The 16,986-nt window shown below is 41.1% G+C and overlaps 1 long non-coding RNA gene across 1 annotated transcript; it reads left to right on the top strand.

The window, feature by feature from the left end:
- The first annotated feature begins 3,455 nt into the window (after positions 1-3,455).
- Positions 3,456-7,789, top strand: LOC111550185. The gene is made up of 3 exons (XR_002733957.2): positions 3,456-3,696; positions 7,377-7,470; positions 7,606-7,789. It is a non-coding gene; the product is annotated as an uncharacterized LOC111550185 (long non-coding RNA).
- Positions 7,790-16,986: the final 9,197 nt, after the last annotated feature.

Raw genomic sequence — 16,986 nt, forward strand, 5'->3', positions numbered from 1 at the left:
TCATCTTAGGCCCATCTATCCCAACTTCCAACACACCCCAGACTCTAGAGAGACCTAGAACTTACATTTTATGTTTTAGAATATAAATATTGAACATATAAGGATAAGATGTTTCAAATTTGTGTTTGGGATCTGAAGGGCCCATCTAAGGTTTCTTTGGAGACTAAACAATGAGAACATTTTTGAATTAGTGACATTGTTAATTAACAGAGAGCTAAGATATCTCTTGGCATTTAATAGGCAATCCTCAAAAAGTTGGGTTAAAAAAAATGCCACCATGTGCGTGTGTTTAAGTACCTCATTACTAAGAGAGAAAGAACATTCAGTTCCCATTTTAGGGGATCTCTTGCCCCAGGATTACTGAGAGTCCTCTGGAGTTTGCATGGGCTCAGGTGATGTTATAAGCACACCGTTGACAGGAGGGCATTTCTATCAGGGAAGGCCAGTATCTTTACAAGAACGTAAGCTTGTGGGAGGAGGTGGTAAACGAGGAAGCAGTGGGGACATGAAGTGAAAACGCACTACTCAGCCAGACCAGCTCAATCAGTCCTGGTGATGAATAAGGTGAATCAGCTCTTCTACTCTTATGGCCTGTTAGGACTGATGTATTCAAATTAGGCAGCTGCATACACAGTATGCACTGCACAAACCCAGGGAAGCTATTTGCATGGGAGTCTGTGTGAATGGCATTCTCTGAGACTGTGCAGTGCTAAACCTCTGTGAATATATGTAGCAGTCCTGAGTGACAAGTACATGGCACATCTCTGTCTACTTTGGCAATCTAAATTATCCTGATGATATCTTCAATAATAGAAATAAACATTTATGGGATATCCACCAATTATCTCAAAAACTTATTTTAACGTACAAATTTTATATCTAAAGATTTGAGCATATTTCAAAATGCTTGTTAGACTTCTGTCACTACCATTCGTTTATTTGTTCTAAAAAATAGCAATTGAGCTGCTAAGTTCCAGGCATGATTCAAAAGCCTGGTTCTATAAATGTATTGAGCACCAACTACACATCTTAGAAATACCATTAACTGGCCAGGCACGGTGGCTCATGCCTATAATCCCAGCACTTTGGGAGGCTGAGGCGGGAGGATCACGAGGTCAGGAGATCAAGACCATCCTGGCTAACGAGACAGTTAAACCCTGTCTCTACTAAAAATACAAAAAATTAGCCGGGGGCGGTGGCGGGCACCTGTAGTCCAAGCTACTAGGGAGGCTGAGGCAGGAGAATGGTGGGAACCCGGGAGGTGGAGCTGGCAGTGAGCCGAGATCACACCAATACACTCTAGCCTGAGTGACAGAGCGAGACACAGTCAACCAAAAAAAAAAAAAAAAAAAAAAAAAAAATACCATTAACTGATTTCTTTAAACTATCAGCTTGTGTTTATATTTTTTTTCGGTTTATGCCATTTTATAATATGAAGATATCCTCTATATCCTCTTTTTTTTGAGATGGAGTCTGGCTCTGTTGCCCAGGCTGGAGTGTAGTGGCATGATCTCGGCTCACTGCCACCTCCACCTCCAGGGTTCAAGCAATCTCCTGTCTCACCCTCCTGAGTAGCTGGGATTACAGGCGCCTGCCACCGTGTCTGGTTAATTTTGGATTTTTAGTAGAGATGGGGTTTCACCATGTTGGCCAGGCTGTTCTCAAGCTCTTGATCTCGAATGATGTGCCTGCCTCAGCTTCCCAAAGTGCTGGTATTACAGGTATGGCCCACCATACCTGACCTCTAAATCCTCTTTATTTCATAGACAATCATCTATTAAAATCTGAAGATGACATTTGGTTCTTTCATTTCAGACAATTCAATATAGTAGGATGCCTCAGTGAATATAAAGCTTTTATATAATTTTTTTCCTCCTGGCATTATCAGAAGAGGTAACAGAAAGTTAAGTTGGCTTCTTTAGGAGTCTCCTGAGAGCCCTAGGGAAATCTACCCTGAGTAGAGTGGGTGCAAGACCCCACTGGCCAGAAGAGAGTATAATTATGCTTTGTGCCCTGGATCATTCTGTAGAGGAAAGCTGCCCTCCAACCAGAAACATCTAATTTAGATTGTTATATGAGCAAGAAATAACCGCAAATTTGTTTGTTTGTTGTTGTTGTTATAGCAGCAAGCTTTACTCAATGAATTAATTGGAAAAGTAAATAATATGACCATATTTGCACCCTAAATTTGTGGAGCTGCTCATACTAACAATATTAAATTCTTTTTTTTCAATAGCTTTTAGGGTACAAGTGGTTTTTGGCTACATGGATGAATTATATAGTGGTGAATTCTGAGATTTTAGTGCACCTATCACCCATGTAGTGTACATTGTACCTAATGTGTTCCCCCCTCCCCCCTCCCACCCTCCTGCTTCTGAGTCCATTATAGATAAATGATATAAAGTGATATAAAGTCCATTATATCACTCTGTATGCCTTTGCATAGTCTAATAATGCTAAACTCTTAATTTCTGAACACGCAATTAAGTGAGCCTCTGCCTCTAGTAGTCTTTACAGTTGACCCTTGAACAACCTGGTTTGAACTTCGTTGGGCTGCTATGCTTGGCTTTTCTTCTGCCTCTGCCGTTGCTGACACAGTACGACCAACCTCTCCTCTTTCTCCTCCTCCTCATCCTACTCAACATGAAGACGATGAGGTTGGAGAGCTTTATGATGATCCACTTCTACTTAATGAAGAGGATATATATTTTCTCTTATGATTTTTTCAGTAACATTATTTTCTCTAGCTTACTTTATTATAAGAACACAGTATACAATACATATAACAAACAAAATAGGTGTTAATTGACTATGTTATCAGTAGGGCTTCTGGTTAACAGTAGACTATTAATGGTTATGTTTTTGGAAAGTCAAAAGTTATGCTTGGAGTTTTGACTGCACACGCAAGGGTTGTTCCCTTAGTTCAAAGGTCAGCTCTATTACATGGCTTCCGGGTCTTTGATGGCTGTCCTATGCCTGAGTGTCACTGCTGGAAAACGATTATGTGCAGTTCCAGAAGCTGATATACTTAGTAAAAAAAAAAAAAAAAGTGGGGGCTACTCAGGAGGAATCAGTATACACATACATATGTAAAATCACACACACACACACACACACACACACACCCCTACTCACACATGCTACAAAATAGTAGGATGCAGAGTTCCATCATTTGAAACTCTGGAAAAGCTTCCACCATTTTTACTATTATCATTACCAGCATCAACATCTTTCTCTCCGTTATAAGTCAAGACATTGGAAAAAGTCTGAAACAGTAATCTTGACTATTCTCAGTAACTCAGGAACAATGAAGGAGGAAGAGTGAATGAGTTGTCCCCTGAAGATGGTGGGCCCTCCTTTATGCATGATCATCGCTATCTCTCTGCTATGTCTGTCCTGTAACCTCACGAGGCGTGCAGCGTCATGCCAGACATCTGTGTTTGGATGGCCCTCTGGCTCCTCCACAATTACTGCAGAGTCAGAAGTGGAATTTCCGCCTGATGTTTTATGTCAGAATCCGTATGAAAGACTACAGCATGCTGAGTGAGCTTTCCATTCTCGCTGAGGATGTGATGCAGGGTCCACCCCCTGCAGGCCACAGTTTTGCCTGGAGGCAAAGCATTCAGTCTTTCCATTGGCCTGACAATTTGAACCAAGCTCGAGGCCAACAGACAAAATGCAGTAGCAACTAGACAGGTGAGTTTTGTTAAATTACAATAACATCCATGCATCTAGGGGAGCTGCAAAAGTCATTCCTGTCAGATGCACTCAAAATCGAAAGCCAAATTATTCCTGCCAAATGCTCTGAGGCTATTGAATAAAGTCTTGGACTATTTTAAATAGTAACTTAAAACCTCTAGTTTCATGGCTTAGTAATAAAAAATCGTGATAATTCTAATCAGTATCCTCATTAGTGAATGCTGGTGATTATTTATTGAGTGACCACCATGTGCAACTGCTTTGCTGGATACTTTATGTATGCCAGATATTTAAGCTTCATAATCGCTTTGTAAGGTAGATGTTATTATCCCGTCCTGTCGCTGGAGAAACAGAAATTCAGAGCACATAAGCAACTTGCCCAGTGTTACCACAGAGATGTTGTCAGTGTACTTAAAGAATACATGGGCTAGGCATGGTAGCTCACGCCTGTAATCCCAGCACTTTGGGAGGCCAAGGCAGGAGGATTGCTTAAGCCCAGGAATTTGAGACCAGCCTGGGCAATGCAAAACCCTGTCTCTACAAAAAAATACAAAAATGAGTGGGCATGGTGGTGGGCGCCTGTAGTTCCTACTACGTGGGAGGCTGAGGCAGGATGATCACTTGAGCCTGGGAGGTGGAGGCTGCGGTGAGCTGTGTTTGCACCACTGACCTCCAGCTTGTGCTACAGAGACATTCAGTCTCAAAAGAAAAAAAAAAAAAAAAAGGAATAGTCTTTGGAAAAAAATGGCTTAAGACTTAAGTATGTAAGAGCTACTTCCTAGCTCAGGGATATTTTAAACAAGCCTTTTATTGGAAAATTGTAAACATACAAAACTAGAGAGCTATACTCATCAAGCAGCTCCTATCAGGAATAATTTGGAAGTAAAGGGTTTTGAATGATTTCTACCTTATTTTTCTTGGAGGAGAGCCAAGTCCTTAATAAGAATTTCTGCAAAAGAGGAGCCTGGGGCTGAATCTTATTTATAGAGGCAAAATACTATTTTTATTTCAATCTCACATTCTTACTCTCCACTTGAATTTTCCAATTAATCCTGAAATAGCAAATAATATGAAGACTTAATTTTGAGTTGTCTAGTCCTCCTCAGCCCTACCGCAAATCCTCAGCTTAAGTTTGAGGGAGGTTTATGCTGAGTCACATAAGAGTCTCCTCCGTTGTTACAATCCACAGCAAGACTGCAGGGGTTCTTCATATTATGGAACAGGCATAAGTCAACTTATGTTTAGCAAATAGTTGATTTAAACTGAGGTTGATTCAGTGGTGCACTGTGGCATGCGCATAGTGGCTCATAAGAGCTAATTGTATATGTCTCTTCCTAATTTCACATTTGGTGACGTGACAGTGGTGACTTGAAATTGGCCATGGTGAGAGTATTTATACCATGGAAAACTGACAAATGTACAAATCAGGGCTTCTATTCCTCCAGAGAGGCAGTTGTTAAATATTTACCAGCACATTACTGGGTAGATTCTATTATTTGCTCAAAAGTATCTGCTGTGCAAGTATCTGCTGTCCTTCACTGTGGGTCTACTTCCCCACTGCTCTTCCCTGTGAGACTAGTATATTTTGCACCCATCAGAAGTCCATCTTTGAGGGATAAAAGACTACAAATAGGGTGCAGTGTATACTGCTTGCGTGATGAGTGCACCAAAATCTCACAAATCACCGCTAAACAACTTACTCATGTAACCAAGCACCACCTGTACCCCAATAACCTATGAGAAAATTAAAAAATAAATAAATAAACTTCATAGAAGGAAAAAAGAAAAAAAAGAAGTTCATCCTGACCACGTGACTTGCTTTGGTCAATGGAATGTAGCCAGAACATACGCCATTTCCAAATAGAGGGATATGTGCCTTTTTTTTTTTTTTAACTTTTTACTTTGCCCCAAGCCAACAAGTCCCAGGTAATGTCTGCTTCTTCAGTCTAAGTCCTAGAAAAAGATGACGTTACGAAATGACAGCCAACCTGTAAAGGACGTGGACATATGCAAGGAGTAAATCTTTCTTATTGTAAGATTTTGAATGTGTTTGTTGTTACTCCATCACGACATAGGCTAAGCTAATTGATACAGCAATTAAGACTTATCACTGAGTTGCTACCATAGCAGGAAACCTAAATTATGTTGCATTAATTCTGAGGCCTGGGAGTGGGAAGCAAAAAATAACGTTGTTGAAGGATGGAAAAATGGCAACCTATGTTATCTAGTGGCAAGGTATTGGGTAAAACTGTCACCTTTCATCCCCAGGAAGACAGATAATGCACTAAATGAGCGTATGGCTTTAGGCAAAGTTGTGAAACGGAATATTACTCTCATGCCTAAGTTGCTGTGGGCTGCCCGTAGTGAAATGATATGAAAGTTGAACTTAGGTAGGAATTGTCCATTTCGGGGAGATCAAACGGAGTAGAAAGGGTCCAGAAATTTGAGAACTCCGAGGACTAGAGGGTGTAGTTGATTTTGATTTCCAAACAACAAAAGATAAAACCGGAAATGTCTTAAGTGACAAAGACTGACTAAAATTCAGCCTTGTGGCAAGGACCAATCAAAGGTATTGTTCCTCAATTAAAACCTCTCAACTGATTACAGTGGCACCAATTACATCCTTCCAGTTGGACAAAATGGCTTAGGGAAGAGAGATTCTAAGTGTAGTTCTTTCACTGGAGCCAGATCAATTTAAATTACCTGCAATTAAGTCTAGAAGGAAAGTCGCAACTAGAAAAGAATTATGGATGTGGCCATTGGCACATGAGGCTGTTTGGAATCAAATAGATAAGAATGTGAGAAAGTTATATTGCCAAAAGAGTCACCGGCTCATGCTAAAATAGATTATAACTGAGACTTGAAATGACCTTTGGTTTTCCAACTTTCTGTGGGAAGAAGACAGAGAAGCCTGGCCAGCTTCCAAAGAGGACATATTGTCCTTTACAAAAAATGCTTTAGGAGAACAATTGAAAAGGAAAGACTTCCCGGAGGACAGTGCCAAGCACCATGCTGAACAATAGATCAGGTGTTAGTGTTCTAGGTCCAGAATCAAGTCCTAATCAAAGAACATTTCCAGTCTCTATAGAAGGTAGTCTGCAACTTCTGCCCGAGGGCCTTTCAGAATTGCCATGGACAAGTGGCTTCTGCGTTCTTCCTCTCCTCTCACTTTCTGAATGGGAGTGTTTGTTTCAGGTATCCTGTTTCACCATGATACACTGGGCATATGAGGGGTAGATAACTTGTCTTTTTGATCCATAGGTTTTGCTCTCAAGAGAATGAACATCTGGGCCTGATGTAGAGAACTCCCTGAGATCATGGAATTCAAGTCTGATGCTGTAACCGAATGGAATCTTTAGGTTATTTTCCTTGAGTAGGGCTGCCAGATTTTGTAAATTAAAATATAGGATGCCTAGTTAAAATGGAATTTCAGATAAACAATGAATAATTTTTTAGTCTATCTCACTGTGCAATATTTTGAGTATACTTATCCTAAAAAATTACTCATTGTTGATCTGGAATTTAAATTTAGCTGGGCATCCTGTATTTAATCTGGCATCCCTATTGGAAAGAATAGATGTATTTTGCTTACAAATAGAGGAAAGTGGAGACTCATGACCCAGAATTCTAGTAGATTGAACTATTTATCCAAAACTTTGTTTCTCTTTTTTTTTTAGGGCCTGCCTGGTGGCCCTCCCTGTAAGAAGGTATTCTTCCTGCTCCATTGACATCAGGCTTATTAGCCATGTTTCTGGATTTGGTCCATGTTATGTGAGTGAAAATGATAATTGCTGCTTCCAGATAAAAACTTTAAGTGCCATCCTCTGATTCTGACATTTCTTGTGGGCCTCTACCATGATGCTGGGGTGCCACAGCTCAAGGTTGTTCCTTTGGTCTTGATTCTAGAATAAAGAGAACATGGAGCAGGGCTGCAGCTGATCTTCAAAGAGCATGAACACAAGCTAGACAGAAGCTGTTGTTTTTGTAAGCCCTGAAGATTTGGGGGATATTACTGCAACACAACTCAGCCCAAACTGACTAATACAACAAGTTTCTATGTATACATGGAAATGTATGTGGTCTTAGCCTCCAGGTGGTTTTCATCATAAAACTAAATTACATCCTAATTGAAAAAAAGTACAAACACAAAGACAATAAAAATCACATGAAAGATTTAAATGTTTGAAGTCCTGTTTTTAAAAAAGGATGAATTTAGGGTGGGAATACAATATGTTTTTATTAAAATAAACATTTTATATCTTAATAAAAGTTTTCTTACAGTAGTATTTGAAATGGATAATTTTTATATTGGAAGCAAATAAACAAAAATGCACCTAGAACTTAATTAAGGTTAGTGCCAAAAGAAAGTAATGTGTTTTCTTTTCTCTGTGCCACTGATTATAATACGTACCATTGTTGATTTATAGATTCAAATTACTTTTATTCATTCACTATTCAACATGCTTGTAGATGTGTGAAGGATAGGAAAATGTAACCCCCAATAGGTGCCCGGCATTCTGACTCAAAAGTAGAGTTGCAGGAACACTACAGTTTGGAGCCAAACCGACCTGGACAACAATCCTGACCCAACTACATCATTACTTTATGATCTCTGACAAGTTTCTTAACCTTTTTGAACCTCAGTTTTCTTATCTGTAATGGATAATAAAATGATAATGCCTCTGTTTACAAAGCCTCTACTGTTTGCCAAGGTACTTAGTGCTCCGCATATATTATTTTCTTGAAGTCTCATGACATGTAATGATGCAAGTATTTTCATCTTCATTTTACAGATGAGAAAAGTGAGGCTTTGTGGTGTGGAGCAATTGGATAGAAGTTACTTAACAGGGAGTAAGTGGCAGAACCAAGGTCCAACCCAGTTCTGCTTCACTGCAAGCTTATGTTCTTCTGTTGGGAAAGCTAAGTAAAAGCGTGCTTGGCATCATTTGTCATCAGGGAAATGCAAATCAAAACCGTCATGAAACACCACTTCACATCCACTAGGAGGGCTAGTGTAAGAAAGCCAGATAGTAACAAGTATTGGTAAGAATATAAAGAAATTGAGATCCTCATATTCTGCTGGTGGGGATGTAAAATGGTGCAACTGCTTTTAATAGTTCCACAAAAAATTAAACATAGAGTTACCATATAGCCCAGTGGTTCCACTCCTGGAATAAAGCTCTTCAACTCCGGGACTCAAAATCCCCTGAGGATCCCCTTCCTGTAGGTCTTGAGAATTGCAACTTGGGGGCAGGGAGCAGTCCTGAACTGATCATCTTCCTCCTCACCACCTCGCTGTGCCATCTCCTCACCTCATTCTCCAATCCCCAAAAGATGACCACTGATGACCAGTCTGCATGTCAGTGGAGAACGTATGTGGAGGAGTGCAGGAGGGATAACAAAGCATCCTGGGTATATACCCAATGATTATGTATATACACATGTACATATATATACACACACACACATATATATAATGAAAGCATGTCCATAGAAACTTGTACATGAATGTTTATAACCCCATTATTCTTAATGTCCAAATGTGAAAAGTTCAAATACATGTGAACTGAAGAATGGATAAACAAATGTGATATGTCAACACAACGGAATATTATTCTGTCATCAAGTAAGTGAAGTTCTGATATATGCTGCAATCAATACAGATGAACATTGAAAACATTATGCTGAGTGAAAGAAGTCACTCACAAAAGACTACATAGTATATCACTTATGAAATGTCTAGAATAAGGTAATCTATTGAGACAGAAGGCTGACAGTGGTTTATTAGGGCTGGAGGGAATGGGGAGGTCAAGAGGAGAAATCCTCCAAAAGATTTCATTTTGAGCTGATGCAAATGTTCTACATTCGACTGCGGTGATTGTTACATGTATCTGTAACTATAGCAAAAACCATTACATTGTAAACTTCAGATGGGTGAATTGTATGGTATGTGAATTATATCTCAATAAAGCTGTTTTTTTTTTTTTTTTAAATAAAAAGAGAACATGGAGCAGGGCTGCAGCTGATCTTCAAAGGGCATGAACATAAACCAAGAAGAAGCTGTTGTTGTAAGTCCTGAAGATTTGGGGGATACTATTGCAACACAACTCAGCCCAAACTGACTAATACAACAAGTTTCTATGTATACATGGAAATGTATGTGGTCTTAGCCTCTAAAAAAAAAAAAAAAAAAAAGAATATCTGAAAATCCCAGGAACTCGGGGCTCATGGTGCATAGTCAATGAAATGAATGGCTGTCTTTCTTCATCCTTCCCTCTCCAATCTTTCATTTTCATTCTCCTTCTTCTCATTCTCCTTCTTCTCTCTGTGATTTACAAAGCTGGTCATGCAAAAAAAAAAAAAAAAAAAAAAACATAGGGTAGGAGTCAGAAGTCTTCGATTCTAGGTTCACATGTATGAGATTTTTTGGAAAAAACTCACATACTCTCAAGAGCCTCAGTTCCCTCATCTTCAAGTGGGGATAATAACACCCCCTTTACCTATTCTGCTGGGTTGTTTTATAGATCAAATGAAAGAGAGGCTATGGAAATCCTTTATATATGTTTTGAAAATTCTATCCAGTTGCTGGGGGCTGAATGTTTGTGTTCTTCAAAATTTATATGTTGAAACCTCATCACTGACGTGACGGTGTTTGGAGGTAAGGCTGTTAGAAGGTGATTGGCACAAATCCCTCATAAGAGAAGCCCCAAAGAGAGCTAGCTTGTCTGTTTCACCATGTGAGGACATGGTGAGAAGAAGCCACGTAAGAATCAGGAAACAGGTCCTCACCAGACATGGAATCTGCCGGCACCTTGATCTCAGACTTCCCCGTCTCCAAACTAGTGACAAATTACTGTTCACTAGGTGCCCAGTTAATGGTATTTTATTATGATAGCCTGAACTGACTAAGACACCGGTTATATGATGAAAATACCGTACTACTATTACTACTGCTACTACTCCCTATATTATAATGCTCACAGTTTTTTGAGGTCTTATGTTTCAGGTACGGTTCTAAGTGCTTTTCATCAGTAACTCTTCTAAGAGCCGATTTTAAATTTAGCAAAGGCAATAAAACACTTTCCCTGGTTTAGTGAGGAGTATTAACTAATTGGGGGTATAAACATAAAATGGTTTTGTTTTTCCAATAATTGCTACTACTCTTGTTCTCCGTAGCAACCTTGGTTTCAATTCCATAAATTTCCTGTTGTTTTCGGTCAAGGGAACAGTAGACTCTAGTTCCTCTGTCAATTTTAATATTTTGACCCTCTCCATTCCTGTCAGGACAGGTGGAACTTGTGGCATGGGAAGTTCAAGTGGCAGAGGGGGCCCAGTCTGTACTTGTCTCTACTCCCCCAGAGGAGGAAAGAAAGCAAGACAGATGCTCCCTCACGTGGATATCCATGGTATAGTTGCTGTCCTCCCCTTGGGTACCCATGACTGCTGTTCCTGTCCACTGAGCTTCATGAGGGCTGGGGTGCCTCCCTCACCAGGAGCAGACTCTGGCTGGGGTCCCCCAGCAGGAGGCACCATGTGTATTCCTCTGTGGGCCTTGTATGGACCTCCTTCCCCTTCTGCTGTATGGGTTCCTAGGGATGCCATTGCTCCAAAAATACTTGCTTTCCCAAGCTCTTCAACTCTAGGGCTCAAAATTCCCTTGGGATCCCCTTCCTGTACGTCTTGAGAATTGCAACTTGGGGGTAGTCCTGACCTGGTCACCGTCCTCCTCACCACCTCGCTGTGCCATCTCCTTACCTCATTCTCCAAGCCCCAAAAGATGACCACTGATGACCAGTCTCCAGGTCAGTGAAGAATGTGTGTGGAGGAGTGCAGGAGGGATGACAAAGCAGCCCCAAACCTTGCAAATTCTTGATTTTGGAGAAGAAATCCACTGGGTAGTGCCCACCACCCACTCACACAACTCCGACTAGGAGTAACGATTTACTCCCTCCCTACACTCCTCTTATTTTGTCTTTGAGGGTGGGAGTGCTGGTTTTGCTGAAATGACTCTTCTCAGCCAGGCTTGTGAGAGTGGGAGGGCAGGGGGCAAAGGCAGGAAGGAAAGCAACCAGGCCTTTCTCTGCCTGTTCTCTGAACTCAGAGTATGGGGCACTAAGGACCTGGGTTCTCCGCTGTGGGCCCAAAGAGGAAACAACAAGATCCACTTGATACCTAATATCCTGTCACACAGAGGTACAACATCTCCAGCTTGAGGTGGTGTCCTGTGAGTGCTAGCAGCTCCAGGATGGTGCATTTACCACTGCTGAAAACTAGAATGAGCCCTAGCATTGGGGGAGCGATCTGGGAACTGCCCTCCTCTTTGCTCCCACAGTATCCTGCAGGTTCTATGATATGGGTAGTTAGAGCTACTCACCAGGCTGCCTGTCTTCCCCTCCACTGCAGGACATGACTGTATTTTGTCCTCATCTGTTGCTATAGTTTGGATGTGTTATGTTTTTTTCTTTCCTTTGCTTGAGTTTCCATGCAAAACACATGTTGGAATTTAACTGTCAATGTAATGGGTGTTGAGAGGTGGGGCCTTTATCCAAACTTTAATTAGGTCATTAAGATAATTAGCATCCTCCTCTGGAGAGACTGGATTAGGTCTCTTGGGAATGAATTAGTTCTCGTGAAAGCTGGTTGTTATAAAGTGAGGCTGCCTCTCGTGTTTGGTGTCTTTGTACGCTCCTGCTCACCCTTCCTTCTGCTTTCCACTGGGAGTCAAAGCAGCACCAGGTCCTCACCAGATGGGCTGCTGGATCTTGTACTTCCCAAGCTGCATAACTGTAAGCTCCATAAACCTCTTTTTATTCCTTATAAATTACCCAGTCCTAGGTATTCGACAGAATTGAATTGCTTAGGTAGCAACACAAAACAGATGAAGGCATCTGTATTCCCAGGACCTGGGACAGCACCTGGTAAATGCAACCTATTCAGCAAATGTTCTCTAGAATCTTTAGAGATTTGGGAATATGAAGAAAAAAAAAAAAAAAAAAAAACTAGAAAAATGGGGTGGCAGATATTCCAGTTAAAAAATATTTCAAGTGAATTCTACAAACCAGGGTGGGTTTCAGATAACTGTGAATCATGAGTTTACTTGTTGGGAAAAAAATTCACATACCTGAGACAGCTACTTCTTGCGGTAAACATTGAGGGACTGGGGCAATGACAGGCATAAGCCGACTACAGATAGTTAACTCTGACATTTTCAACTTTAAAACAGTTTCATTTCCTGTTTGAAAACTTTGGGGGTCTTTTTCTGAACAATTTTTTTTTTAATAGAAGGGGCAGATATCAATTTGTAAAAAATTTCAAGCTCTAGGTTTTGTTTTTAGAAAACATTTCTCAGAGGGTTTTCATCATGGATATTTGAAAATGCTGATGTAAAGAGACACATCTCAATTTCAATGCTGTCACAGCCATATTGTCCTTCTTTGGAGAGTCTTTGAACTAGAGTAAGCCACGGAAGCTTGATATTGTACAATGTGGTTGCCCTATGATGACACACTGACCTGTCCAGATTCATAATCTGCACATTTTAATGTAAATTGAGTAGTTGATTTAAGGACATAAATTATTTTTAACATCAGTAGACTATATTACAACAACGATGACGACACCCTAGGATTTCAGCATTTTCAAACTTCAAAGAATACTGAAAACTGGCTTAGGCTTTTGTTCTGGGGATGCTCAGCTATGCAGAGGAGATGCTGGGATTTCTGGCAGCCATCTTGTCTGCTACATAGTGAGACCTTATAGGGACAACGAAGTCAAGGAAAACCAAGAAGGACACAGTCCTGATAGATGCCTAGGGGTCCCCAGACCCAGTGTAAATGGAGCCAAATTAAGACAAGCAGAGCAGAGAGATCAGAGGGAGACATCCCTGATTATTCCACTGGAAGTCCAAATCCAGCCATGCTTGAAGTTAGTGCATCCCTGGTTTTCCCATTTTCCCAGTTTTCTGAGAAATAAATTCTCCTTTCCTCTCTTGGTTCTGACTTTAACTAGTTTGATTTCTGATTTAATCACTTGTAACTAAAAACATTCTCTGTAATAAACTGCATCACGAGGTTATTGGCAGGATAAATTGAGATTATATACATAAAGCATTTCTTGGTGCATAGTAAGTGTTCAATAAATAGAATTTTAAAAATAAAATCTATTGGGAGGCCGAGACAGGCAGATCACGAGATCAGGAGATCGAGACCATCCTGGCTAACATGGTGAAACCCCGTCTCTACTAAAAATACAAAAAACTAGCCGGGCGAGGTGGCGGGCGCCTGTAATCCCAGCTACTCGGGAGGCTGAGGCAGTAGAATGGCATGAACCTGGGAGGTGGAGCTTGCAGTGAGCTGAGATCCGGCCACTGCACTCCAGCCTGGGCGACAGAATGAGACTCCGTCTCAAAAATCAAATCAAATCAAATCAAATCAAATCTATTATAATCTGAGAGTAGTTACTGTAACTAACATAGGTCAGACAGCAAGTAAGAAGTAGCCAAGATTTCACAGTTTAAAAGTTCAATACTTATAATTTCAGCAAATAGAAAGGATCCGGGATGGAACCAATATGATATGGTAGATAGAACTTGGGTTGTAGAGTCAGATAGACTTGAGTTTGAAGTCCAGCTCTGCCATTTAACCATCTGAATTACACTGAGAAAATTGCAAGCAATTCTGAGGCTTTGTTCCCTCATCTTATAAAATGGGGATAATAGTGATAGTGGCACAAGGCAGTCAAATGCCTAGGAAAATAGGGGCAGGTCCCTGGTGAAACCGGACTTTCAAACCAAAGAGAGTTTAAAGCTTGAAAGCCAAGCTACAAGTCTCAGATAAATCCACGAACTGGATTGAGAACCTCTCTTCCTATTTGGTGTGCTTTCCTCTGATCAATCCCCACCCTTTACCTATTTTACATATAGCTACCCTTTCCTTGAGTTGTGCCTTTTTTTAGCCATTTTTTTGCATACTCACAAACCAATCAGCATGCACTCCCCCATTCTGAGCCCATAAAAGTTCCAGACTCAACCATACTTGGAGGACCACCCACCTTCAGGTGGGGGAAACTCCCCAACTTTGGGTAGGGGGAGGCCAACTCAGGTCCCCCTCTCCACTGAGAGCTGTTTCATCACTCAATAGAACTCTTCACTTTGCTCACCCACCAGGTGTTAGCATAACCTTATACTTCCTGGATGTGGGACAAGAACTCAGAACCCACCAAACAGTGAGTGTGAACAGAGCTGTAACCCTGTAGCACTCCCCTCCTGCTCACCAAGCAATGGGAGAGGGAGCTGCTGGGTGCCACATGCACCAGTTTGTTGGGGCGAGACTGAAAGAACTGTTAACATGCTGTAATACCCCCTTAGGGGCTTTGGGGTCGCTGGCATCCCAGAGTTTTTCAGTTGCCACCATGTTCTCCTCTTCCACATGCTGGCACCTAAAGTGGGAGCAGGCCAAGACATGCCCGGTCCACCCATAGGCTGGAGTGCAAGCCAAACACAGCTTCTGGACCAAGTGGTGGAGTACCTCCTGCAGCAAGCCCAGAGCCAAGCATGGCCCTGGGCAGGGGCATTGCTGGCTGCGGAGGTCACCAGCTGGTGAAGCGACCCCCAAAAAATCCTCCTTGTAATAATTAAAATAATCATGAATGTAGCATTGTTCCTGGCACATAGACTTTCAGTAAATGCTGGCTGCCTCCCTCCTCCAGCATCTGCCACCACTACAGGCTGGCCCCTTTTACAGGTTAGAAGTTTATTTGTTAAAGTGAAGCACAAGGTTTACTGCCCCAAAGTGTCTTTCCTTGTGATGCTTCTGAAGGTGTAGTAAGGCTGTTGAAGAGTTGTAAAGAGGGGTTTATTGTTTTATATCCAAAGTGCTTTCTAATGAATATTTTATGATTTTTCTCAGTGTTTGATAATTTTGTAGGATTCAAACAAGTGAGGAAACTCAATTTGTTTTGGAGAAAAAAAGAGAGAGAATCACTATAACTAGTGACAGAGCCCATCTGTTCTGGGTACCAGAGAACCCCAGTTGGTGACCCCATCCCTGACTGCAGCATTAAGTCCTGAGTAATCTAACCCAATCAGCTGGTAGCATTCTTCTTAATGTCTCCTACTGTTTAAGCATGGTCATTTGCCTAAATCTATACAATGAGACTAAATTAAAGGATATATACTTCAGTATTTTACATGCTTCAGGTAAAGATTTCTCACCCACGCTGACATGAACATGGAGCACAAAGCTTTAAGACCATGAATTTTTTAGCTGCTGTCTAGGCACTATGAGGGCACCCACCCTTAGGATGAAGCCAGGTGCTGAGGACAGCAAAGCACAGGAATGGAAAGAACTCATGTCTATGATAACATCTTTGAGCTGATAATTATACTGCACCTGGATCCCTCCTACCTCTGGACTTAAGGTTATGTGAGGCAATGGATTTCCTTATTCTTATGAAAACCAGTTTCTGTGAAACTGATCAATATCAAGCGTGAAGCATGCTTCACGAAGCAGCACCAGACGATAGAAAATACCAGGGCAGCTGCGGGTCACAGCCCTGAAATCTGGCCACCTGGGTTCATATCCTGCTTCCACTTGTGCCAGCTGTGTGGCCTTGGGGAACATACTCAACCTCTGGCAGCTTCAGTTTCTGCATCTGAAAAGCAATGATAATAAATAGTGTTCCTCACAGGAGAAATGTGCGTAACACACACGATGTAGTGCCTGACCCATAGTAAGTCTCAGTAAAATCTGACTTGTAATTATGGTTCCCCCTAGGTGTGAAGATCATCTCAGGATCCACAGATTGATTCAAAAGTGGATTCCCAGTCCTCTTCCTTTCTGTCATTGACTCTGTGTCTCTTTATTACTTTGGGTTTTTCTCACTTTTCCTCTCCTGATCTTCTCTCCTCTCATTCCTTTAGCCATAATTGGGATTGATAGCTTTATTTGTTGTATTTTAAAATATGTAATTTTACATTTCCCCTTTTTAGTTTAAGAAGTCAAAGAATGGAACATTTTATATTTCCTTCAATAAAAAAGAACCTCTTTATTTGCTTTATATATATATCCCCATTAAATTTCATCTGCTTGGCTTTGGTCCAGTGTTCCACCCTATCAGAATCATTTTCCATCTTGACACTGTCAGTTATTAGCTTTGCCATCCTTCCTGGCTTTATTTCATCTGCCTTTTAAACCTTCACCAAGCTCTTGACAAAATCTGCAATTTAGGATGGCTCTATCAGTTATCAGGTAGGTGTATGTACTGGAAAACTCTAAATCAATGCTCCTT

Source organism: Piliocolobus tephrosceles, chromosome 7 (genome assembly GCF_002776525.5).
Source record: "Piliocolobus tephrosceles isolate RC106 chromosome 7, ASM277652v3, whole genome shotgun sequence".
Lineage (NCBI taxonomy): Eukaryota > Metazoa > Chordata > Mammalia > Primates > Cercopithecidae > Piliocolobus > Piliocolobus tephrosceles.